This window comes from Lithobates pipiens, unplaced genomic scaffold (assembly GCF_037356315.1).
Source record: "Lithobates pipiens isolate NorthernLeopardFrog02 unplaced genomic scaffold, aLitPip1_a1.2 Scaffold_8, whole genome shotgun sequence".
NCBI lineage: Eukaryota > Metazoa > Chordata > Amphibia > Anura > Ranidae > Lithobates > Lithobates pipiens.
Genome location: NW_027507903.1, coordinates 110,849,213 through 110,877,187, shown reverse-complemented (window position 1 = coordinate 110,877,187; position 27,975 = coordinate 110,849,213). Strand labels below are relative to the sequence as shown.

Here is a 27,975-nt window from a genome sequence, read left to right as displayed (position 1 = left end):
TGGAAGTGTCCTAAGAACTCTCCCGACCACACAGCGTTGCAAGGCTAACCAATAATCCATTAAAGCTTAGAGCTGTTTGTCTACCACCAACATAGACAAAGAGCAACGTCCACACACACTTCTAGTTTTAGGTTTGATTGTTTTTATCTTCTTAAAAAGGGAGCCGACATGCATCCTTCACTACAATTACCTTGAGTTCTGAGGTCAACAGTTATCTACTACAGACATTTTTGGTTAGATTGGGTGATAATTTCATTCCTGTCATCAGTGCACTCAGGACACCATCATAGACAGCTTTCAGAGGAAATATTCAACAGACAGAAAAATTTGACTATTGTTTTCCCTCAGATAAGTAGTACTGGTGATTATCTGACTGACTGTCTCACCGCTGCCCTTCGCCATAATCATTCATAGGATGCCCATTCAACTTTATTTATTTTACTGGCAATACCTTAGAGCTGGATTCCAAATACAAGAGAGCTACTGTGGCCTCAGCTTTGAATGTGAACACCACTTCACCCACTTTAAGAGCTCAGCTATATACCTGAGATTACCTAAACCTTTCCCTTCTACACCAAAGCATTCCCAACAGCCAAATGCCTTGTACCGTAAGTTATTGCTTGACCTCAATTATCCAGCCTTGATTTTACCACTTAATAGTAGTTTTACTGCTACAGGGCATCTGCTCTGCGCAGGACGACGTGTGTGTGTGTGTGTAATTATATATATATAACACACACATACACACACGAGGGGCGGACTGACCATTCGGCCACTGCCTGAGGGCCCCATCAGGGTTGCCAGGCTCAGTAAAACCAAGGACAGTATGTAAAAATCTGTGCTTTTTTTTTTTTTTTTTACATCTGTCTCTGAAATGTCCCTTACTGGCATCTTTTTGGTCTAAAAATCCAGAGATTATAGCTGCCCCACCGCTCCAGTACCTTCTAAGCCAATAGAAACGTGTGCGTGTGTCCGCCCCTGATATACACACACGATCCTGCACTTCCGGGGCACGAGTGTGTGCCACCACCGGGTCGCTCCTGCTGTGATTCTACACAGCAGGAGCTGATCAGCAGGTCCAGGGGACCCGATATCTGCTGGCACCCGCTGATCATTTGATACACAGGCAGATAACTGTTCTGTCAGTAAAGAAGGCATGGATCCATGCCTTCCCCTAGTAAAAGCACCTCCCATACTACAGTAAAACACCAGCTAGGCACACAGTAAACCCTTTGATTGCCCCTGATATTAACCTCTTCCCAGCCAGTGTCATTAGTATAGTGACAGTGCATATTTTTTTTAGCACTGATCACTCTATTAGTGTCACTGGTCCCCAGAAAAGTTGCAATAGTGACAGTTTGTCCATCACAATATTGCAGTCCCGCTACAAGTCACTGATCACTGCAATTTCTAGTAAAGATAAATAAAAATGCCATAATTATATACCATAATTTATAGATGCTATAACTTTTGTGCAAACCAATGAATATTCGCTTATTGAGATTTTTTTTTGTTTTTATTTTTTTTTACCAAAAACATGCAGCAGAATACATATTGGCATAAATCGATGAAGAAATTAGATTCTTTATTTTTACACATTTTTTAAAATTTAAAAAAAATGTTTTATAGCCGAAATTAAAAACTATTTTTCTTCTTCAAAATTGTCAGTCTTTTTTTGTTTATAGCACACAAAAAGTGTAAATCGCAGTGGTGATCAAATACCACCAAAAGAAAGCTCTATTTGTGTGGAAAAAAAAAAGGACAAAAATTTTGTCATTTAAGTAACACAGTGCCATATTGCAAAACTGGCCTGATCAGAAAAGGGGGGGGGGGTGGAAATCTTACGGAGCTGAAGTGGTTAAGCTGGCCATACAGGGATAAAAATGTGGCTGGTTCAGCAGGACCGTCTATATTCTGATCCATGTATGGGCAGGGAGGTTGTACAGCAATCGCCCCATCAACCGCCCTGTCCGATTTTTTTTTTCTGCTCGATCAGCGTTGCAGGCTATATCCCGCAACATTGATCTGTGTATTCTGGCAGCAGGGAAGTCTCCCCGTTGTCAGAATACATGAACTCAGCAGGGAGGATTCCCCCATCCACATTGAGCGAGTATGCGGAAAATTCAAGTCAGTTTTTGATTTTTTTTTGGAAATCAACCTTCTGGTTGAATGAAAAGGAAACAAAAAAAAAAAAAAAAAAAACCCTGACTCATTTGCCTTAGAGTTTCCATGCATGTTACAAGCTGACCATAAAATCAACTGTGAATTTACCAGAACTATGTAATATGGAGGACCTACCTAAACAATCAGGCATGCTATTGCAGTACATCGTTCTTGGATATAAAGGAGATTGTACAATCAGATTCTAGTGTGTGTGTGGTGAGCTTTACTTACAATGCTGCCACATCATAAGCAGTGTTAGCAGGTAATGAGACAAACCAAAGCATTGCTTCTTATGATCAGCAGTTGGGTGATCATGTCTATTTACTATAGAAAGTCTGCAGGGCTGACTTTCAGAACTCTTCCCACACGGTATAAAATGGTTAGGCCTGATGCACACCGCTACTCCTAACTAAACTCACATTTTTTGGGGCTTTTGGTGTTTTTTTTGCCAAAGTCCCTGAACACAACTTAATAAATGTCTATAGACTCTTATCAAGAGTTTAGGAGCAGCAGTGACAGCGTTCAGAGGCAGCAAAATGCTCCTCTCTTGAAAACAGAGCAGTTACATTCAGGAGAGGAGAGCTTTGGCAGAAAAATGAATGGCGCGGCAGAAATGCGCATTAAAGGCGTGTTTAGTGCCTGAACATAAAAAATGATTATTCTGGCCAATTAAATGAATTAATGCCCAAGTGCTTGACACATCTAAATGCGACACATGCGTTTACCAGCGTCGTCGTGCTGCCAGGAGAAAGGTGTCTAGGGAGCGTCCAATGTGCATCAACCCTGATTTCAGCAACTAGAATTTTTTCAGAAAGCAGTGATCAGGAAGACATGGAATGTTCAGGATTCAGTGCCAAGAACTGATCGACAGACATGTACAAAAACGGGCGCTTCCCTCATGAAGGGCCTGTCTGTACAAGTTCAGCGTATACTCCCGCTGCTTATTTTCCCATCATAGCCAATCCTTTGATATACATAGAGTGATCAGCTAAGCACAGATAGAGCATAGATGATAAAGAGAAATGCCTAACAAGGAGGCCCTATATGAAGGAATGTATTATTTTATTTTTTTCAGCCATTTATACATAGCCAGCAATTTACACAGCACTTTCACATATTGCACATTCACTACTTCAACTGAAATACCAAAGTAGATAGTGGAGCTAATTCAGCACTACAGAACTATGCACTAATGTGATGGCCCAACATTATCATCATTTGTCTTCAGGAATTCCGGAAAGCCTTTATGGATTTCCTTAGTAGAAAATCACTGATCGCCCCTGACCTCCTCCTCCCCTGTTCTTCTAAATACGCTACTGGACTGTAGACAGCATATGAAATGAAGCGGATTTCTTCAACAATTGACAAAATACAAGATATTCTGTCAAATTTAACTTTATAAGGGCTTATTTACACTTGATTTGGCTTCCACAAGGCTTCGGACATGCTTTGTTAAAGCTTTCTAAAACACTAGTTAAAGCTAAGGCTGGGGGGAAAAAAAAAACTATTTAAATCTTGAATCGAGTTGAGAGGTCAAACCGATTAAAAATTTCAGCAAATTGATATTTTTAGATTATTTATTTTTTCACCAGGACCGGCGCTGACACCGCGCCGGTCCTGAGGTGCTGTGAGCAGGAATTTTTAGGTGAGGCCGCATCTGCGAACTAGGCCGAAGCCACGGCCTCGCCTAAAAACTCAAAATCATGTTTTTTTTTTTTTCTTTAAAATCGCAGATTTTTTTTTTTGAAAATCGCCCAGCTCTTGTTAAAGCTCCGATCAATAAATGATCCACTCTTCGGGTGACATACAGTGGGGACGGAAAGTAAAAGAAAAAGTGAAATATCACATGGTCGTTAAGTATTCAGACCCTTTGCTCAGTATTTAGTAGAAGCACCCTTTTGATCTAATACAGCCATGAGTCTTTTTGGGAAAAATGCAACACGTTTTTAACACCTGGATTTGGGGATCCTCTGCCATTCCTCCTTGCAGATCCACTCCAGTTCTATTAGGTTGGATGGTAAACATTGGTGGACAGACATTTTTAGATCTCCCCAGAGATACTCAATTGGGTTTAAGTCAGGGCTCTGGCTGGGCCATTCAAGAATAGTCACGGAGTTGTTGTGAAGCCACTCCTTCCTTCTTTTAGCTGTGTGCTTGGGGTCATAGTCATGTTGCAAGGTAAACCTTCGGCCCAGTCTGAGGTCCTGAGCACTCTGGAGAAGGTTTTTGCCCAGGATATCCCTGTACTTGGCCGCATTTATCTTTCCGTCGATTGCAACCAGTCATCCTGTCCATGCAGCTGAAAAACACCCCCACAGCATAATGCTGCCACCACCATGCTTCACAGTTGGGACTGTATTGGACAGATGATGAGCAGTGCCTGGTTTTCTCCACACATACCGCTTAAAATTAAGGCCAAAAAGTTCTGTCTCATCACACCAGAGAATCTTATTTCTCACCATCTTGGAGTGCTTCAGGTGTTTGTTTTTTTAGCAAACTCCATGCGTGCTTTCATGTGTCTTGCACTAAGGAGAGGCTTCTGTCGGGCCACTCTGCCATAAAGCCCCGACTGGTGGAGGGCTGCAGAGATGGCTGACTTTCTACAACTTTCTCCCATCTCCCGACTGCATCTCTGGGCCTCAGCCACAGTGATCTTTGGGTTCTTCTTTACCTCTCTCACCAAGGCTCTTCTCCCTTGATAGCTCAGTTTTTGCTGGACGGCCAGCTCTGGGAAGGGTTCTGGTCATCCCAAACGTCTTCCATATAAGGATTATGGAGGCCACTGTGCTCTTAGGAACCTTAAGTGCAGCAGACATTTTTTTTTGGTAACCTTGGCCAAATCTGTGCCTGCCACAATTCTGTCTCTGAGCTCTTCAGGCAGTTCCTTTGACCTCATGATTCTCATTTGCTCTGACATGCACTGTGAGCTGTAAGGTCTTATATAGACAGGTGTGTGGCTTTCCTAATCAAGTCCAATCAGTATAATCAAACACAGCTGGACTCAAATGAAGGTGTAGAACCATCTCAAGGATGATCAGAAGAAATGGACAGCACCTGAGTTAAATAGGAGTGTCACAGCAAAGGGTCTGAATACTTAGGACCATGTGATATTTCAGTTTTTCTTTTTTAATAAATCTGCAAAAATGTCAACAATTCTGTGTTTTTCTGTCAATATGGGGTGCTGTGTGTACACTAATGAGGGAAAAAATGAACTCAAATGATTTAAGCAAATGGCTGCAATATAACAAAGAGTGAAAAATGTAAGGGGGTCTGAATACTTTCCATCCCCACTGTACACTGGGTCCTGTGTCGCCATCATAGGCTGGCTGCCAGCTACTGAAGATGCACTGGGCTCACCCTCCGGCCGCTTTGTATGCCCAATCATGCCGCCTAAACTCAGAACAAAAATGCAATTCTGCCTAGGAAGGGAGGGGGCCCTTTATAAACAACCAACTCACTTTGTGGGTCAGGTTCTGCTTTAATGATCATTTAATGCTTGCAGAGTGTGTGTGTACCACCAAAAGGGTGGCATTTTTTGTAATTCCTGGAGTTCAGTTGATAATCTAGCATTACTGTAAGACCCGCCCATCCAACCCCCTTGTCAGTAAACAGACAATCTGATAATGTATGCTGCATTGCATAATAGCAATTCTCAAAACTCTCACTGGGGACTGTGTGCTGTCTCTTACACAATCAGTGAAAACCTGATTGAAAGTCTGAATGTGCCTGGATAGCACAGGATGCAGAACAAGAACACATTACATAACACACGTTTAGAAAGTATACTCCCAGTGACACTGTGATGTTCTCTCTGGATTCTGTCTGCTGTGAATCATACAGAACTTAAAGTGTTTTTATACCCCAACACTTTATATTCCTGATATGTGCCTGCTGTATCATGTACTTGTATGAGAAAGTATTCTGCACTCTTTGTATTGCTTCCTTTATGTGAAATGCCTGATGTTCCCACCAGTCCCTCTTTTTTCCTAGTAAAAACTGACCACACTAAGCAGGAGAGCACACTTTAAACAAAGGTAAACAGGTCACTTTTACATTTAGCATAGCTGCAGTGTTTTCTGGGTAGCATTTGGAGCTCACACTTTGGTTTCATTTGTTAACCTGCAATTTCTATTTAATAATACCAGGTATCCCAGAACAATTTACACAGCCCTCCCATACACAGGCATACAGGGTCTTAGATTAATGGCCATAGCTGCTGTGGGTGGCTAGCCACACACCCGGACAGAACAAATCTAACCAGGAATCAAAGCGAACCCTAAACAGCGTGGATGGAGAAATCATCTCTTTTGGCCGTTTTAGTCTGACAGCCCCAGCACCTGCAGATCATTAAAGGGTAACTCCACTTTTGTGGGGGGGGGGGGGGGTGGTAAATAAAGAAAAAAGATATAACATATACAATTGCAACATAAGTTATATTGTAATTCAATGTTATTAAAAATTACCTCTCTTTTTTAATCTGCAGCCGCTGTATTTTTCTCAAAATGCAATGCAATATGGCTACCTGGAGTTATTCTGTACACAGAGTGTCTACTGACCACGCCCCAGAAACATTTCCTGCTTGTGTGATTGGCTCACCAATTTCCCCAGAAATCTGCACTAAGGTACAGGTCAGATTTCAGGCATCCCTTGCAACAAAAAATGCATTTTTGGAGAGATACTCCCAATAGGAAACCACACCTAATTCAGTCCCTGACATTTTCCTCATTAATGCTCTGCAGCTGCACAGCGGACTGCTAATTATGAAACCACTCCCATTATACCCACTTAGTACAGGGGCACAGAGGAACAAACATGGATTTCTTCAGAAAAACAAAAAAGGTGGGAATCTGCAACAAAGGCCGTTATAATTCCTGCAATGTACGTAGATCACCCAACAAAAGTGAAGTTACACTATAAAAATACCCCAATACTGACTGGGCAGCTACCAATTTGCTGCCAACAGGACCCCCCCCCCCCCCCCCATGGCTTCAGTTTCATCCGATTTGGCAGTAATGGGCTAAAACATGAGCAACATATGGCAGGCTTTAGTGCCAGACCGAGTCTGTGTATACTCATATGAACAGCCATACATGTAGGAAGCCCCGGATGAGACGCTAGAAGAGGTCCCCGTGTTCTTGTACATTGCTTTCCACATACCATATGTATAGCATATAATCGAATCATCCGGAAACCTAGCAGAACTATCATTCTCCAACAGTAACCAATTGCTCCATATTTCCAGAAATCCATGAAATTTAGAAACTTCTAGAACAGTTCTGAACTAAAATATTCCTATTTTGTGGCTGGATTCCTGCCTGGGCATGTTACCAAGGGGGTTAACACTTGACGGGTAATGATGCATGTGTGCGCCGCCTTTCATACAGAGAGGTACAATTTGCCAATTCGTAACTTGGGTGTGGCAGACATGACTAGAATAGTCTGTTCTCCATCCATGCTGAGCTCAAATCTCGCACTCGGGGGGCTGCTAGGTGGGGTACAGAGAATCAGCAAAAAAGGAGAAGACTTCAGAGGTCCACAACTCTGAGGTTTCAGGAGAGATGTAGACTTTAGATACAGATGCACATTTATTTAAGTTTGTTAAAATGTTCCCCCAGTATGATCATTTGGTATAAAAGCTCACAATACTAAACAGTGAAGTTATAAATTCATGAAGTTAGGAAGTTTTATACATTTCACCAAAGGGATCATTCTACAACAAATCTTTCTGTGTTGGAACTGGTTAAATCCGCCCACTCAATGGTTGAATGTGACTCGAGCCTGCAGGAGGCACGGTGCCAGCTTGTACCTCATTCTGCCACACCTATCCTGCTCATTCACTCCACTTCTCTCTCTGCGGTTCTATAAGATTAGCAGCGTATGCAAGATATTCAATTCACTCCTCCATTTCAGAAAAAAGAAAATATATGTAAATATCAAGTTCTTACATTGTTAGCTGGGATGTTAGGACCAGAGCTGGCGTTGTATGCTGACCAGACTTTAATGAATGGGCATAAGCGGACCATACACGGCTTGAATTTCGGCAGATTTCGAGCTGTGGGTGGTCTGTCAGCACCTTCCGGTCAACAAGTTATGAAGAAAATAAAATTGAAGAAGTTGGGTGTAAAACTGTCAGATGAACAGTTACAGCAGCCAATGAGATGCAGGCAATGTGCGGGTGTTCAGACAGCTGTGGCTTTCTGAATACAATAGCTAGCAGGGGAGATTCCTCCATCCACTCTGCTTAGTACAGATAGAAGAATCTAGGATTTCTCAACAAGACAAATATTTGCTATGTATGGCCATCTTTGAGATAAGGGGGAAAGATATACTGTTTTAAAGGATATGCAGACATGTTTCTATTGGATGGGATTTGTTAATTCCCAAGAATACAGCTCTGGATCTCAGGCACAAACTGTGGGGTACGCTCAGTATGGAGACAGAATACTGCATACCACTCCCTTAACAATAGCTCAGATGACAGGCCCCCATTCCCTTCAACACCTTCCAACCCCCACCACATCCCCCCCCCCCAACACACACTACTACCCATCCTTCATCTGTCACATCCCCACCCTGCCATTCCTACCTCCTCCATACCCCCCCCCCCCAACTTCTACTCCCCTCCATTGACCCCTTCCGCACCCCTCCATTGACCCCTTCCGTACCCCCCCACGTCTATTCCCTTCCATTGACCCCTTCCATACCCCCCCACTTCTATACCCCTCCATTGACCCCTACCCCACGTCTATTCCCCTCCATTGACCCCTTCTGTACCCCCTACTTCTACTCCCCTCCATTGACCCCTACCCCACGTCCATTCCCCTCCACTGACCCCTTCCCTACCCCCCCACTTCTATTCCCCTCCACTGATCCCTACCCTACCTCACTTCTATTCCCCTCCATCGACTGCTTCCGTACCCCCACTTCTATTCCCCTCCATTGACCCCTTCTGTTGCCCCCCACTCTTACCCCCTCCATTGACCCCTTCCATAGCCTCACTCCTACCCCCCTCCATTGACTTTTTCCCCACCCCCCCTTCATTGACCCCTTCCCCACCTCCATTGCCCCCTTCCCTATCACCCACACTCCTACTCCCCTACATTGAGCCCTTCTGTACCCCCACTCCTACCCCCCCTCCACTGACCCCTTCCCTATCACCCACTTCTACTCCCCTCCACTGACCCCTTCCCTACCCCACCCCCCTCCATTGACCCCTTCCCTATCAACCACTCCTCCTATCCCCCTGCAGCCTGATGCCCTCATAATGCCAGCTCAAAGTGCAAATATCTTCTGAAGTAGGAAAATCAATGGAGGACCCGGAGTCTAATATAGCCGATAAAGGATCATCCAGGGTCCCACAAATGTACATCGCACATGCGGTTAGTAATATTTTGCTTTTATGGTGACAGTATCTAGAGGGAGCAGGACTTCCAGTATGAGAATGAATGACCCAGCCCTGGGGAGACAGGGAGTGTGCAGGATAGCCGGGACCATCTGTGTTTATTACATACAGACACACCTAGTACCGATATGATTGGATGGCATCTATACATGCTATATAAATATTTGTAATAAAATAAATCATCAATGTTGTTTTGCACAAATGTACTGGATGAGCTCATTCATTCATTCTGTATTCTCACATTTGATAAAAGTCCCAAAAATTTTGAACTTTTCAGGGACAGGACTGAACTCTGCAGACTATACAGCCCTGGAGCCCCAGATGTGACATTGATGAATGAAGACAGAAATGAATGGACACATCAGGGTGGGGCGAGTGAATGCAGCAATTCTCTTTACTAGATGGAAGACATTTGCTGATTCACAAGTCGTGCTTCTTCCTCCCTCCCCATCACAAAGGACCACTAATCCCACCACAATCAGCACCCCAAATCGGAGGTGATGGGGGTCCCCCAACTACATAGGATGCAACTGGTAAGGATAAGGAGGAAGGGTCCAACATCCATCAATGAACACACACATAATGAATATATAACCTGAACACAGAAAGTGAGGCAGCCCCCCAGAACAGGTTGTCCCTTCACAGCAAGTAGTATTAGCAGGTCCCAGAGATCTGTGAGTAATGTAGTATGGGTAGTATTACCTGGTCCCAGTGATCAGTGAGTAGTGGTATGATCTAGTCCCATAGATCAGTGAGTAGTATTATTACCTTGTCCCAGTGATCAGTGATAGTTATGATGTGGTCCCAGTGATAGTTATGATGTGGTTCCAGTAATCAGTGATAGGTATGATGTGGTCCCAGTGATAGTTATGATGTGGTTCCAGTAATCAGTGATAGGTATGATGTGGTCCCAGTGATCAGTATTGCCTATTCAGTGAGTGGTATGGGTAGTAGTATTACCTGCTCCTGTGCTGCACAAGGTTGGAAGTAGTGGGATCTCCTCCGATCTCTCAGCGCTCTGAGCTCTCCAGTCACCGGGCGTGGCATTTAACAGGCGGCCACGTGTAAAGTCTAGCCCAACTCCGCAGAACAACCCTCTGTACCCGCCCTGATCACCTCCGCCTCCCCCCCACACTTTTCCGTTATGGACCATCCCGGGCACTGAGGCCGCTGGCCATCGCGGACTGTTCCATCGTAGAGTGGGGGTGCGCTCGAGTACAAAGGAAAGGTGCCTTAGTTGTATGTACCTAGAACGGCGATCACACAGTTCTATGTTATGTATTATAGTTATAATCTTCCCATACTTGTACAGTGTAATCATAACCAATGAGGACAGGATGTAATGTGCCAAGTCTGCTTGTCTCATTCATCCTCCAGGAGTATCCTGTGCTTTCCCGATTGTGATCACAACTTTAAAGTTAAGGAAACTTTTTTTGTGTGTTTATTTTAGATAAACTAAAGAGTAAATCTGACCATAGAAATCGTTGGAAAAGAAAGGTCGGATTTCTAAAGATCTGTTGAACACGCATGTGATAACGGCATTGTATCGATATATGTCGCCTACCTATTAATGTACACTATATTACCTAAAGTATAGGGACGCCTGCCTTTACACTCACATGAACGTTAACCACTTGTGTACAGGGCTCTTACACCCCCTTCCTGCCAAGGCCATTTTTCAGCTTTCTGTGCTGTCACATTTTGGGTCATGCTACACTATACCCAGATTTCATTTTTAGCACTTTTTTTTTCACACAAATTGAGCTTTCTTTTGGTGGCATTTAATCACTGCTGTTTTTTTTACGAAAAAAATAATAATTTTTTTTAATTTTATTTTACTTAGTGTCAGTAAGTTTTATTTTACTTAGTGTCGGTAATTAAGTAATTTTTCTCCTTCAGCGATGTGCATTAATGATACGGCACTGATAGGCTGCACTGGTGGGCATTGATGAGGTGGCCCTAATATGTCACACTTATGAACACTGATAGGTGGGACTGATACCCAGCACAGACTGGCATCACTAATGGGCACTGATTGGTGGGTACTCTTTGTTGGCACTGGTGCCGCTATTGTAATCAGGGCACTGATTGGTGGGTACTCTTTGTTGGCACTGGTGCCGCTATTGTAATCAGGGCACTGATTGGTGGGTACTCTTTGTTGGCACTGGTGCCGCTATTGTAATCAGGGCACTGATGATCAGTGCCCTAATTGCATGTATAAATGTCTCCTGTGAGGAGATGGAGCTGTTCGGCTCTCCTTGTCACACACTCTGTCAGTGTGAGATAGGCCCGGGCATTTTGCATTGAGCAGCCCATGACATGTTAACCGGCCCTTTCCCCACTGTCCTTCCTGACAGATCCCCTGAGAGGGGGAGGGGGTGAGGTGGGACCAGGAAAGAGCATGGGGGGTTGGAGAGCACAGGGAAGAACCTTGAGAACACAGGGTGGGGAGAGTGCACAGGGAAGAACCTTGAGAACACAGGGTGGGGAGAGTGCACAGGGGAGAGGCAGAGAACACAGGGAGGAAGAGGAGAGCACAGGGGGGCAGCGTAGAGCATAGGGGGAGGTGGAGAGCATGTGGGGAGCTGGAGAGCACAGGTAGGGCGGCATGGCGCACGGGGGGGGGGGGGGTTGTGGGGGTGGGCAGAGAGCATGGGGGGGAGGTGGCAGAGAGCATGGGGGGGAGGTGGCAGAGAGCATGGGGGGGAGGTGGCAGAGAGCATGGGGGGTGGCAGAGAGCATGGGGGGAGGAGGAGAGCATGTAGGGTGGCAGAGAGTACGGGGGGTGGCAGAGAGCATGGGGGGGGTGGCAGAGAGCATGGGGGGGGGGTGGCAGAGAGCATGGGGTGGAGGTGGAGAGTACGGGGGGTGGCAGGGAGCATGGGGGGGAGATGGAGAGCATGGGGGGAGGTGGAGAGCATGGGGGGGGAGGTGGAGAGCATGGGGGGGAGGTGGAGAGCATGGGGGGGAGGTGGAGAATATGGGGGGGTGGCAGAGAGTATGGGTGCCTTGGAGAACATGGGGGGAGGTGGAAGAGAGCACGGGATGGCAGAGAGTATGGGTGCGGTGGAGAGCCCAGGGGAAGCAGCAGAGAGAAGCAGGACAGGAGGAGCGGTGGGGTGGCTGCATATAGAAGAATAATTCTCTCCATCCTCCTCCTGCAGTCTCTGAATGCTTCTCCTCTCCCTCTCGCAGGCATTCCGCTACTGCAGGAGGAAGATGGAGAGAATTATTCTTCTATATGCAGCCGCCCCAACTGCTCCTTCTATGCAGGTTACGGGGGGCATTGAACTCACATTTTTACCGGCTCCAAGGTGTCTGCTCTGGCTCCTCCTCCCCGCACCGACGGCTGACCTGTACAGGCGGCAGCGCAGCCGAGCAGAGGCCAAAGGAGTCTCATCTAGCTCCTCCCCTCGGCGCCGATGGCTAAGCAGCTGGGCGGCCGAGGAGAGGCTGGATGAACGGCGCCAGCTCAAGCCCCGCAAGGACTTGCAGCCTGGCGGCCCCAGCGCCCGCGGCCCACCGGGCAAGTGCCCGGTTTGCCCTATGGCCAATCCGAGCCTGGTGTGAGGTGAGGAGCGCCAATTATCGGCATCTCCGTGTTTACATGTGACCGGCTGTCATTGGACACAGCCAATCACATGGTTAAAAAGCCGCGGACATGGCTCTTTGCAGAGACTGGGGTCATATGAATGGTTGATGCCACGTGCCCACGCCGTGTTGCTAGGACACAGCATCAGCCGTTCATATGATGGCATCCCAGAACAAGAGCCACACTGCCCTGCTGTCATTTGACAGTGTGCGGGTGGCAACTAGCTAATGGCATCCCAGTCTTAAAGTGGAGGGCGACCCCAAAATAAAATATAGCATTATTATTATAAAAAAAAAAAAAAATATGAAAAATAAAAGTTGAACTTATCAGAAACCCCTGTTGCTAGGCAGTGTTTCTAATCTGCCTCTTCCTATTCCTATTCGTGGCGCTTCCTCCTCTTCGGTGAGCGGCCCCGTTGCCTTCTGGGAAATGTGTGTCTCCCAGAAAACAACACGGCCATTCACAAAGCGCCTCGGGACTTGCGCATGTGCAGTAAGAAACGGGCAGTGAAGCCGCAAGGCTCCACTACCTGTTTCCCTTTAAGATGGCGGCGCCGACAGCCGATCCGATGCCCAGATCGGCCTGGGGGGGGGCGACATCGTGGGCTCGCTGGACAGGTAATGTCCTTATTAAAAGTCAGAAGCTACAGTGTTTGTAGCTGCTGACTTAAAAAAAAAAAAAAAAAAACTTGCCCGGAATGCCCCTTTAAAGCGAGAGTCCGCCGGGAGTCCGCGTTTTTTTTCTACGCCCCTTTCCGCAGAGAGCTATCCCGGAAGTGGGTGCAGATACCTGTACTGTACAGGTACCTGCACCCCCCTCCCCCCTGAAAGGTGCCAATTGTGGCGCCGGAGGGGGGGAGGATTCCAATGAGCGGAAGGTCCACTTTAGGGTGGACCTCTGCTTTAAGTGGGGTGCACACTATAAGAAAATCGGGTGAACATTCGTCCGATTTTTCTCAAGGTTTCACAGCAAATTGGAACCCATGAAAGAAAATTCATACAAAAATTCTTACGAATATTTTCATACGACAGACTTTTTTTGTTGTTTATTGTTTATGATGATTCACAGTTTTTCTTTTCTGATTTTTCTTGTATGGAAATCGTACGAAAAGGGTACACATTAAAACGAAAATCATTCGTTCTGTCCCCGTACGAGAAAGATTTTGAAGTTCGTCCCTTCGGGAATTTTTCGTACGAACATTCAGAATCGGCTGTCGAAAGTTGTGTACACACTATACGAAAATCTGTCCGAAAATTCTTTGGACAAAAATGTTTGCCCGATTTTCTTATAGTGTGTACAAGCCTTTAGTCCGTAGGGTTCAACATTGAGTTGGCCCACCCTTTGCACCTATAACAGCTTCAACTCTTCTGGGAAAGCTGTCCACAATGTTTAGGAGTGTGTCTATGAGAATGTTTGACCATTCTTCCAGAAGCACATTTGTGAGGTCAGGCACTGATGCTGGATGAGAAGGTCTGGCTCGCAGACTCTGATCTAATTCATCCTAAAGGTGTTCCAACAGGTTGAGGTCAGGACTCTTTGCAGGCCAGTCAAGTTCCTCCACCCAAACTCGCTCAGTCACGTCTTTATGGACCCTGCTTTGTGTACTGGTTACAAGAAAAATAAAGATGGTGAATCTCACTCATGGGGGTGCAGACATCAATTAAACCTGACAGATTTTCTGCTCTAGTCAAAATGTAAAAAAAGGCTTTGCCATTAGTTCTACTTTAACCACTTGCTGACTGTGTAGTGCATTTATGCGCTACCATTAACAGTGGGTCTACTGAAATTCCTTTTCACAGTGGCCAAACAGGTTCTTACTAAAGCATGGCAACCATCCGTGTGAAACAAAATGAATTGGTTTCTCCTTAGTGAGAAAATTGCACCACTCCTTAACCCTTTGCTGCCAAGTGTAGATATAAAAACGCCCTGAGCCGCAAGAAACTGGAATTCATGTAAAAGTGATCCCGTTTACTCCACTGGGGAGCCCAAGACCCCAAAAGGGGGTCGGGATGACTGCCTGCAGAGGAGATGGAGGAACATCGGTTTTCCTCTATGGCAAATGAAGCCAGAAGTAACACGGCTGCCATCAATTCCATTTTTAGAACTGTCATTAACTGGCTGTGACAGCCAGGGAAGCAGCTGATCAAAGGTAATCTGTACTTGATTAGCTGCTTTGAAGCACAAGGGAGACATCAGGGATCTAATAGAGCCCCAATGTCTCCATAAAGAGGAGCTGCAGTCTGCTTATATAATTAGTACTAAAAACATCTTTGCCATTCTGAGGCTTCCCTCCAACCACTTTGCATATTTGTGAAGAGAATCGAAATTTAATGGTGGTCTGGGCTACATATGGTCTCAACCGGGGTTGAGGCAAAGAACATCCCCCAAATGGGTGAACCCCGGACCAGGGAAAACCAGCCGACACACAATCACTGTAACACCACACTGCGTCATCGCTCAGGAATGTGCAAATGTACCACCGTGAACTTGCAATTCTAATGATGAAAAAAAAAAATGTGGAGTAATTAATGAAGAAAAATTTAGTAAGGGATATGTGTAGGCTAATAATACCGTTATGGATATATAAAAAAATATAGATAAATAAATAAATTATATATGTAGGTGCCATGAGAGTGTAAATGTGATCGCTAAAAAGTGTGATTGACTAATGTGTGACACATATAAATAACCAAAGTGTAACAGGTGTATTTACCCTAGGAGTTTTGATCCTATCTATTGGCGTTTAGTGAGTATTTTGGAAACTATATATCTCTTTAGACCTACCCTCTACCTAAATAGATGATTCCCTTTGTTATTAAATTAAAATTTATTTATTTTATTTCTCTCCAGCCCATATTTATATGCATCTGACTCCTGAAGATTAGTACAAAACCATGAAACGCGTAGAGTTAATACCTTATGGATGCTTTAATTTTCTTATATAACCTTAAATTTATTGCTTTGTTGATTCTTTTTATATATATATATATATATATATATATATATATATATATATATATATATATATATATATATATATATATATATATATATATATATATATATATATATATATATATGGCTGTATTAACCACATCAATTGCCTTCTGTATTTTTATCGTTTGTACCATGTCCAATGATCAATTATATTAAATATTTTATACAAATATTACTTTGGAAATCTTGTGATTACGGTATTATTATAAGTATTATTAAATTACTGATATAGTTGTGATTCTGTGGAATATGTTACAATATGACCTTATTATTTAGGCATTAGAAACAGCTAATTAATGATTGACTTGCCTCATTTAAAGACCCAGTTCGATTCTCTTCACATGTTTTACCTCATTTAGGGATGGGGGCAAGCCAATATTCTACTTAGAATTGGGTCAGGTCACAATTTCTTTTCACACTTTGAATATTATTTTATATATACGTGATTCTGTACTAGCCAAATATGCTGCAGAAATCTCCCTCCACTAATTCTGGCTACATCCACTTTAACTGCGGGCAGCTGAAGCTGCTGCCTGTTCACTTTCTGGATTTACAGACACACAGAGGTACACCTCTATCCCTGCAGCTCTCATTGGCCCTCTTATGACTCACCCCCTCCCTTCCTGGCAAACTCTCAGAGGGCTGTGCATGATGTCATAAGCCTAGGCTTTTTACCAGACAAGAAACAGGTAATGGGATGGATAAGGTATTTACTGGCAGAAAAAAAAAATAGATTTTACCATGTGTGAAAAATGTCAAAATTGCTCCAGTTAAAAACTCAATCTAAATTCAAATACATCTGTCCTCCCCAGATCAATCATCTCCTCCATCCTAATTTTGTTTGCATTGTTGAACCTATGATGAAGTAGTTGTTAAATCATAACAATATGGTGGCAAGGACCTAACCCTAACCTCCCCTTCCCCATGCCCATCTCCAGAACCCTTCATAACTCCCATCTTAGTTCAACTCTGGTCCCCCACATTACATTATTGACAATTTCAAACAAGGAGTGGTGAATATCAAGGCATACATTCCCTCTCTCCCTTTCTTTTTGGCTCTATTGGGGGCCAATAACATTCACTTAATGGATAATTGAGACTCAGTGGCCACCACCATATATGATCAATGGCAGAGCTTGTCTTTCCTCAGAGAATAGGTGCAGTAACACATCCAACCCCCACCCCAGTGGCAGGACAGCATGCCAAATCAAATGGTGTGGCCAAATTGCACTAACAGTGTGTGTGTGTGTGTGTGTGTGTGTGTGTGTGTGTGTGTGTGTGTGTGTGTGTGTGTGTGTGTGTGTGTGTGTGTGTGTGTGTGTGTGTGTGTGTGTGTGTGTATTTTTTTTTTTGGGGGGGGGGGATTGGGGGTGTTAAATACCAGTAGTGCTTCACATAAAGTGCAGGGTTCAGAAGTGCGCTGCTTATAGAGTGTAAGGTTGAAGAGTGTGCTACGTACAGAATACAGGGTTCCAGAATGCGCTACATACAGAGTGCAGGGTTGAGGAGGGCGCTGCGTACAGAGTGCAGGGTTGAGGAGGGCGCTGCGTACAGAGTGCAGGGTTGAGGAGCGCGCTGCGTACAGAGTGCAGGGTTGAGGAGCGCGCTGCGTACAGAGTGCAGGGTTGAGGAGCGCGCTGCGTACAGAGTGCAGGGTTGAGGAGCGCGCTGCGTACAGAGTGCAGGGTCGAGGAGCGCGCTGCGTACAGAGTGCAGGGTCGAGGAGCGCGCTGCGTACAGAGTGCAGGGTCGAGGAGCGCGCTGCGTACAGAGTGCAGGGTCGAGGAGCGCGCTGCGTACAGAGTGCAGGGTCGAGGAGCGCGCTGCGTACAGAGTGCAGGGTCGAGGAGCGCGCTGCGTACAGAGTGCAGGGTCGAGGAGCGAGCTGCGTACAGAGTGCAGGGTCGAGGAGCGAGCTGCGTACAGAGTGCAGGGTCGAGGAGCGCGCTGCGTACAGCGTGCAGGGTCGAGGAGCGCGCTGCGTACAGAGTGCAGGGTCGAGGAGCGCGCTGCGTACAGAGTGCAGGGTCGAGGAGCGCGCTGCGTACAGAGTGCAGGGTCGAGGAGCGCGCTGCGTACAGAGTGCAGGGTCGAGGAGCGCGCTGCGTACAGAGTGCAGGGTCGAGGAGCACGCTGCGTACAGAGTGCAGGGTCGAAGAGCGAGCTGCGTACAGAGTGCAGGGTCGAGGAGCGCGCTGCGTACAGAGTGCAGGGTCGAGGAGCGCGCTGCGTACAGAGTGCAGGGTCGAGGAGCGCGCTGCGTACAGAGTGCAGGGTCGAGGAGCGCGCTGCGTACAGAGTGCAGGGTCGAGGAGCGCGCTGCGTACAGAGTGCAGGGTCGAGGAGCGCGCTGCGTACAGAGTGCAGGGTCGAGGAGCACGCTGCGTACAGAGTGCAGGGTCGAGGAGCGAGCTGCGTACAGAGTGCAGGGTCGAGGAGCGAGCTGCGTACAGAGTGCAGGGTCGAGGAGCGAGCTGCGTACAGAGTGCAGGGTCGAGGAGCGCGCTGCGTACAGCGTGCAGGGTCGAGGAGCGCGCTGCGTACAGAGTGCAGGGTCGAGGAGCGCGCTGCGTACAGAGTGCAGGGTCGAGGAGCGCGCTGCGTACAGAGTGCAGGGTCGAGGAGCGCGCTGCGTACAGAGTGCAGGGTCGAGGAGCGCGCTGCGTACAGAGGGCAGGATCGAGGAGCGCGCTGCGTACAGAGGACAGGATCGAAGAGCGCGCTGCGTACAGAGTGCAGGGTCGAGAAGCGCGCTGCGTACAGAGAGCAGGATCGAAGAGCGCGCTACGTACAGAGGGCAGGATCGAAGAGCGCGCTACCTACAGATGGCATGGTCGAAGAGCTCGCTACGTACAGAGGGCAGGGTCGAAGAGCGCGCTACGTACAGAGGGCAGGGTCGAAGAGCGCGCTACGTACAGAAGGCAGGGTCGAAGAGCACGCTACGTACAGAGGGCAGGGTCGAAGAGCGCGCTACGTACTGCTGGGTCCAGGAGTGTGCTGCATACAGCTTGCCGGGTCCGGGAGTGTGCTGCATACAGCCTGCCGGGTCCAGGACTGTGCTGCATACAGCCTGCCGGGTCCAGGACTGTGCTGCATACAGCCTGCCGGGTCCAGGACTGTGCTGCATACAGCCTGCCGGGTCCAGGACTGTGCTGCATACAGCCTGCCGGGTCCAGGACTGTGCTGCATACAGCCTGCCGGGTCCAGGACTGTGCTGCATACAGCCTGCCGGGTCCAGGACTGTGCTGCATACAGCCTGCCGGGTCCAGGACTGTGCTGCATACAGCCTGCCGGGTCCAGGACTGTGCTGCATACAGCCTGCCGGGTCCAGGACTGTGCTGCATACAGCCTGCCGGGTCCAGGACTGTGCTGCATACAGCCTGCCGGGTCCAGGACTGTGCTGCATACAGCCTGCCGGGTCCAGGACTGTGCTGCATACAGCCTGCCGGGTCCAGGACTGTGCTGCATACAGCCTGCCGGGTCCAGCACTGTGCTGCATACAGCCTGCCGGGTCCAGGACTGTGCTGCATACAGCCTGCCGGGTCCAGCACTGTGCTGCATACAGCCTGCCGGGTCCAGGACTGTGCTGCATACAGCCTGCCGGGGCCAGGAGTGTGCTGCATACAGCCTGCCAGGTCGAGGAGTGTGCTAAATACAGCCTGCCGGGTCCAGGAGTGCAGGGTTTAGGAGTGTGCTGCATACACACTGCCAGGTTCAGGAATGTGCCGCATACAGACTGCCAGGTTCAGGGCTGTACAGAGTGCAGGGTTGAGGAGTGCATATATCACAAGCTAGTATACAACCAAAAACAGTTTACCATTAAATTCTCCCCAAACCAACTCCCAGTACAGAGTTGCCCTCCCCAACATCTGCCTTCCAGCACAGAGCGCTCCTCCCTCCCCCTCCAAATCCTCTCTCCACCATCTAGAAAGTATCAGAGAGAGGGGCTGTTGCAGATGATTAGCTACAACTTACAGTACCAAAGTGTGGGCTGCCAGCTCAGGCTTTGGGAGGAGCTTCCCCTGTGAGACTAGAGCGGCTGTGTAGATCCCCCACCCCCTCCCTCCTTGACGGTCATAGGAGTATGCAGGGCAGGGAGGGTTTTGTCCGAGCTACCAGGAGAGGAGCACTGTCACTTGTATATACAAGTGGCCGCACTTCTCTATTTACAAGTGACGGTAGCAAACGGCGAGCAAGGGACCAGAGCCACAGAACTCCATTCCACCACGTTCCAGCAAAAAAAAAAAAAAAAAGCCCTAATTGATGATCATCCATAAAGGTTTCACTTTTCAAGGAGGGCGATTTTGTAACTGTAGCGGATGACATTTTTGGACAAAATGTCATACGCATGTAAATTTTGTGGGTTAATTACGTAGGTTGGCCTTGACATCAGTCTGGCCGGGCTGTGTTGGAAGTTCTGCCTGGTGAGCAGTGAGGTGCACATGACAGGCCAGAACCAGGCCTGGTTGGATGTTTTGAGTATCGGAACCAATCAGTGGGGGTGCCGGGCCCCGCTGGGGAGTCTGGGAAGGGGGTACTTAAGATGTGTGGGTCACGCATTTAGGGAGAGGAGTTTGTGAGGCCCGTGTGGTCTGTTAGGGTTCCAGGACCGGGGTAGCCCCTTGAGGGGTCCCGTTCACAGGGTATTCAACGTCCCGCAACATGTTCCGGTTAGAGGCCCCTGACAGACCTGCCTGGTCTGGGGTAGGGATCCGTCTGTTCTCGAGTCTCGGACCCCGCTGGCCTGAGGCGCAGTAACTGAGGGAGGATTCAAGGTGTCCAGGTGTGCTCTCGGCTTGGAGAGGCACCACAGCTCGTGGAAGTGACTGGGGGAGGCCATTGGGCGAGAGCGCTGATCGGGGGGTCAGTCGGTTGCTGGTTTTCCAGCACACACATCCGACAGAAGCCAGACAGGCCAACATACACACTGGCAAAATGTTGGCCTTTTTCTTTTTTTTTTTCAACTGGCCATTGTCTCCTGACATTCGCCCCAGGTGTATGGGGCTTAAGTGTAATTGAAGGGGGAGGGGACGATTGGCACTAGTAGATAACTGCCAGCACTCCTCATCTCAGTGGACAATTGAAATGTGGACAGGCTGTAAGGTCAAGGACCTTTCATAGACATGAGTTTTGTCACCCAATCTATCTAGAAACTAACAGATCAGTCGGTTGTTTAAGGGTAGTTTAACGTGCCTGCTTACCAGAATTCCTTTTAGGTAAGAACCAGCTTGACAATTTTTTCAAAATATCCATGAAGCATGAGAATTTACAATAATTTATTACCGCCTCTGAAGTCTTTCCCCTGAAATCACTATGCCTGAAGTTGCAATTTTTCTTTTCTTTTTTTTCTGATTGTGTACACTGTAGATACATTTGCAAATAAAGCTTGGTATACATTGGCCTGTTTGATACCTCGCCATCCTGTCATGGAGGAAACTTTTCCTGTTATGGGGAATCTGCAAAATCTGAACATCACATATTGGTATCATAAACATAGGAACAATAGCAATGCAAACGTCACATACTAACAAGCAAGCAAATAAGTAGATTATCTAAAGAGGTGGCCTATAAATCTCTAAAAAGTCAATGTGCTTAAAGTGGATGTAAACCTGAATTTTTTTTTTTATGTCATAATGTAGAGTATAAGATTTCCTATCATTTGAGTCCAGTCTTGCCACAAAGAGTTAATTCAGCTCTAACCAATCCTCTTATTGTTCAGTGAGATAAATCTTGACAAAGTTTGTCAAATCCTCCCCCTTGCTGTGAGTGACAGGTGATTTACATATCTCGTGCACTAGCTTAACCACTTCCCACCTGGCCAATGTACATATACGGCCGGGTGGGAGCCACCTACTTCTGAATGGACGTTCAGGAACGTCCTTCGGAAGGAGGGGGGGATTGCGCCGCTGCGCTTGTGTCACCCAGACACGGCGCATCTCGGATCGGCAGGAGGGCTCTGTGATTGGCCCTCCTGATCACATGACGGCCGTGTCCAATCACGACCGTCATGTGATGTAAACAAACAGCCGGTTGCTAGGCAATCGGCTCTCCTCTCCTCACATGGAAGTCGTCGCTGAGGATAGGAGAGCAGATCGCTGCAGCCGGCTGGTGATCAGTGAGTATGAGCTGTTTTTACAGCTTTTTACTCACTGATCACTAGTCTAGTATAAACCTACAGTGTAAACACACGTCACCACAATACACATGTCACCACACATGTCCCCAAAACACACATGTCCCCAAATAATAAAAAGACATGTCCCCCACATGTCTCACTAAAATCACATGTTCCAATGATTATCTGCACACATATGTACGTGATCACCTGCACACATATGTACATGATCATTTGCGTACATATGTCCGTGATCACACAAACCAATTATTATACACTTAACTGAATTTTTTTTACCAAAACATGTAGCAGAATACATTTTGGCTTAAATTTATGACAAAATTTGATTTTATTGGATTTCTTTTAAAATAGAAAAAATAAAATATAGTTTTTTTTCCAAATTTCCGCTTTTTTTGCGCTTATATCGCAAAAAATAAAAAACGGAGTCGTGAATAAATACCACCAAAATAAAGCTCTATTTGTGCGAACAAAATGATAAAAATTTCATTTGGGTACAGTGTAGCATGACCGCGCAATTGTCATTGAAAGTGCGAGAGCGATGAAAGCTGAAAATTGGGCTGGAAAAGAAGGGGGCGAAAGTACCCTGTATTGTAGTGGTTAAGAGACATGCATTATTTTTTTATTCCCTCCCACTCCTTTCTTCTGCTGCTCTGCCAGGATTGGATGTTCCACACCTCAGCATAATTGGGCATGCTGAAGTCATGTGGTTACTTTCCTGTCTTTTCACTGGATGTTAGAGATCATAGCAGAAGTTCAGTGTAAGAAATACACAGGAAAAAATGCATATTGACAAGGGGAGTGTAGAGGTGGGCGGGAAGTCTTCTGACATCATGACTCCACGCACTGAGCTCCAGACAACAGAATCTGCATTTTTTTGGTTCTCATAACAGACAGAGGGGAGACATTTGACAGGTGAGGATACATGCAGGAGGCATGTATATACTTATAGATAACCCTTATGGCAGTAGTTTAGAAAGGATGACATTGGGTTTACATCCACTTTAATAACAAAGACAGTTTTATGCTTACTGTAACAATCAGCATTGCAATTGTTTTTGAATGGACTGTAAAAGCTGCAAAGGGTTTTTTTTTTTTTTTTTTTTTTTAGAAAGCCATAGCTTAAAGCAGCGCTGAATTCATTGATTTAAAGTTCACCTGTTGGAACACATTAAACTTTACACCCATATTTAGTCTCCCCCCCCCTCCCAGACCCCCCTTCCTTTTTGTGCTCTCTCCACGCACCCGCTGTCGCTTTAAAAAAATGTGCGAGCCATGCACTAATGAGTGCCCCTGCGGTTCATTGACACTTCCACCAGCTTTGTAACTGCCTGCCCATATGAATGTAAAGACAGGCAAGCTGGAGGCAGTGTCTGCAAGAGCCTGACATTGCACCCCTAATTTACTGATTGCAGGTGCAACTCTCTGCGGGTTTATCACAAAAAGAAGAAAATGTACATTTTTTTTCCTGCAAAAATATGTTTTTGTTTTTTTTAAAGGTGAATGAATCATTTAAAGTGGAACTAAACCCTCCAATCCTTTCTAGCCAAGGAAGCTGACATCGTTGCCCCTGTTTGATCTGCAACTGCCATGGTGCTGCACATGTGACCAGTTATGACACCAGCCATTTGATGGTTGACAGTTTGGTTGAGAGCAAAAAGCAAAATGTGACAGCATTCCTGGCATGTTGGAAATGTAACGATTTGAGACCGTTAAATTGATGGGTTTAGTTCTGCTTTAAGGATTCCCAAAACAGTTACGCTTAAGGCATTCCGTGAAAGATAACTGTCACAGGTGCTTTTGCTCTCAACTGAACTGTCAAGCCATCTAATAACAGATCACATGTGCAGCACCATGGCAGTTGCTGGTCAAACAGAGACTTCTTTGGATGAAAAGGATGGGAGGGTTTGGTTCCACTTTAATAGCCCAATCATCTTCTAAATTGCCAAAATATCCATGACTAAATGATTTGTATCTAAAATATGTGAAAAGCCATTTTTGTCATCTTGGATAGAACAGGAGATGGATAAAATCCTTTTTTTTTTTTTACTGTTGCTGTGATTTCTTGTCACTTCCTGTCTTGAACACACAACAGCAAGTGGAAATTCCTAAGAGTGAATTTCCTACACAAACAGTTATCACTGGAAATTTTTCCCTCTATTACTATTCTGCTTACTACTCAAAATCTGACATTTCACTCTCCTTCAGTCTTGATTACAGTGGCCACCATGAGAAAAAAAAAAATGAATCTCCCCAGTGTTAACACAGACAGCAATAAAAGGGACAATCAGGTTGTAATCCTCTCTTGGGGTTTAGATACACTTTAAAGCAGGAAACCCCATTCTTACTTAAACCGGTAAACCCATTTCAATTTCCAAAATGAGCTGGACTTAAACTACTCCTTGTCCTTTCACATGGGAGGTCTGTTCAGTCAGATTTGTGTGAAAAACGGTCAGGTCTATCTGAACGGGAACTCGATGTTAGTCTTTGGGTAAGCAGAAGAAAATGGGAAAATGGAGGAGTGACGATTTATATAAGATTACCATTTAGGTCCGAAAAAAATGTAAGAAATTAAAAGGTTTTCTGTTTTTGGTACAGTTAAAAAGGGAAACACCTTTCAAATTCTCAATTAAAGCAGACCTAAACTACTAATGCCGTGTACACACGAGCAGAATGTCCGACAGAAAAAGTCAGACAGAAGCTTTTCATCGTATATTCAGATCGTGTGTATGCCTCATCTGACTTTTTTTTGCTAAAGTTCCGAGGGACCTAGAAATAGAACATGTTCTAAATATTTCCGACAAAACCAATTCCTATCGGGAAAACCGCTCGTCTGTATGCTGTTCGGACAGACCAAAAAGAGGCATGCTCTAAAGCATGTACGAGATGGAAGCTATTGGCTATTGAACTTCCTTTTTCTAGTCCTGTCGTAGGTGTTGTATGTCACCGCATTCTTGATGATCTGACTTTTGTGTGATCGTGTGTATGCAACACAGTTTCAGCAGAATTCCGTCGGAAAAACCTTCAGAGTTTATTCCGATGGGAAAACCGATTGTGTGTACAGGGCATTCGAGTATGTTCACACTTGTGGTATGATCAAATCTGCCTGAAAAACTGACCGGTGAATCTGAACAGAATCTTAGTGTTATACAAGCCATAGAGGGTTAGAATCTCACCTCGTTTAGCAGGGACCATCTGAGATTCAAACCATGTATGGGCAGGCCAAGTGTACAACCAGCCTGCTGGGTCTTTCTGCGATTATTGCTAGCGGCTATTATAGTCGCTAGCAATAATGACTTTGTTCTCCCAGTTGGGACTGCTTCCCCTAACCCCCCTCCGCCAGAGGAACACAATAGCTCCATGGGAGTGATTTACCCGTGGTTGTAGGAAAGGAAAATCTCTCTATGGCAGCTTTAGTCAATGGGTAGATAATTTTTTTTATACAAGATTTATATAGCTCCAACAGGTTGCGCAGTGCTTTACAGCATGAGGGCAGACCGTTCAGTTACAATACAATTCAATATGGGAGGAATGAGAGGACCCTACACGTTGGAGCTTACAATCTAGGAAGGTGGGTCAAATGATTCAAAAGGCAAGAACTGTGGGAGTCTGAGCTGATGGAGAAAATCAAAGTACAGTTGCTAGGTGTGGGCAGGATAAGCTTCTCTGAAGAGGAGGGTTTTCAGGGATCTTCGAAAAGCAAACAGAGTAGGAGATAATCACACAGATTGGGGTAAGAATGGGTGAGGCTCTGGGAATGTCCTGGAGGCAAGCATGGGAGGAGGTGACAAGGGAGCTAAAGAGCAGGAGGTCTTGGCAAGAATGAAGAAAACGATTAGGTTGGTATTTTGAGACCAGGCTAGTAATGTAGGTGGTGGCCCAGTTGTGATGGCTTTGTAAGTTATTAGTATTTTGAATTTAATTTGTTGGGTGAGCAGAAGCCAGTGGAGGGATTGGCAGAGAGGAGTAGCAGACACAGAGCGGTTTGTAAGGTGGATGAGTCTGGCAGCAGCATTCATGATGGACTGAAGTGGGATAGGGTATGTAGAGGTTAGTCAATGAGAAGGGAGTTGCAGTAGTCAAGGCAAGAGATGTCCAGGGGGAGAACTAGGAGCTTTGTGGTGTCATTGGTTAGGAAGGGGCATATTTTGGAGCTGTTGCGGAGGTTGAGCTGGCAAGACTTGCATAGTGATTGGATGTGGGGCCTAATTGATAGATCAGAGATCAGGATTACACCTAGAACCTTGGCATGCGGGCATGGGCTGATAGTTGTGCTATCGATCTTGACAGAGAGATCGGGGCTGAGGCACATGGGAGAGGAAATATCATGGAGCTCGGTTTTGGATAGATTGAGTTTGAGGAATAGGAGTGACATCCAGCCTGATATGTCTGTTAGTAAATTAGTTATATGTGAGGAGACTGAAGGAGTGAGCTGAGGGGTAGAGAGATGCATTTGGGTGGCATCGGCGTAGAGGTGGTCCAGGGAGGAAGTATAGATCGAGAATAGGAGAGGTCCAAGAACAGAAAGGAAGAGAAGAGCAGAACATAGAATTGGAAGTAATGCTAAAGGTGCAGTTGGATAAGTAAGAAGAGAGCCAGTGAAGAGTACAGTCACAGACACCAAAGCCGTGGGGTTTTTTTTTTTGTTTTTTGTTTTTTAGGTGGAGGGGGTGGTCAGCAGTATCAAAGGCAGCAGAAAGGTCTAGGAGTAGGATTACAGATTAGTGTCCAATAGAAATATACCCACTTCTGGAAAGAGCCCCAGCAGCAAATGTGCCCCCCTGTAAGTTAGGGTTGCCACCTCATCCCTTTAAACCCGAAACACACATTAAATTACACAGGTTCTGTGGCTTTCTTAGGGTGGTAATTAAACTTACCTGGTGCATTATCTGCATTAAATAAGCCTCAGAACCTGTGTAATTCATATGTGCTCGGGTTTAAAGGGATGAGGTGGCAACCCTACTGCAAATGTGCCCTCCCCCATAAACATGTTTCAGTTTTATACTGTTAGAGATGGGGTGGGTGTTTTCCAATTAACTAATCAGGAGTTAATAAAGGATAAAACAAAGCAAGGTTTTCACTTCAGAAACAGACTAACAAGAGGGCACTAAAGAACAGGACATCATTTTAGGCAAGACAAAAGGGGTTAAGATAAATCATCGCAATGTGGACAGCTCTACAGATGGTCAAGCAAAAATAACATAACAGAGTTATACACAAATATAAGCAAAGCAGTATTTAAAATTGCAGTTATGGGTGGAGATGCCAGTAGCAGGAACATACAGTACCTGTGGCGGTACAGAGAAGAAACCTTCACAAGAGGCATTCAAATGATGCAGAGTCAGAAGTACTTCCACTTCTAGAAATATCCCCACTTCTAGAAAGTGCCCCAGCAGAAAATGTGCCCCCCTGCAAATGATGGAATGATGGCAGATGGAAGTAAACAGACGTGTGGCTGTTTACACCCGATTACCTCACAGTCCATTTAGACCTGTAGAAGGATATAAATAAATAAAAATTTGTTTTATTTTGTTTTTTGGACCCAAGTGTGATGGATCAGAGATAAAAGGACAAAAGGATGTACAACCCCAATTTCAAAAAGTTGGGGCGCTGGGTACGATCTACATAAAAACAGAATGCAATGATTTGCAAATCTCATAAAGCCATCATGTATGGGAAAATAGAACA

At 45.9% G+C, this 27,975-nt stretch overlaps 1 protein-coding gene across 1 annotated transcript in view; it reads right to left on the bottom strand.

The window, feature by feature from the left end:
- ANXA2 (annexin A2) overlaps positions 1–10,668 on the bottom strand; it is a 42,825-nt gene extending 32,157 nt beyond the window's left edge. Inside the window, exon 1 of the mRNA XM_077472486.1 lies at positions 10,526–10,668. The gene's annotated coding sequence lies outside the window, so the exon portion shown is untranslated. The remainder of the gene's footprint in view (positions 1–10,525) is intronic.
- Between the last annotated feature and the right edge of the window lie 17,307 nt (positions 10,669–27,975).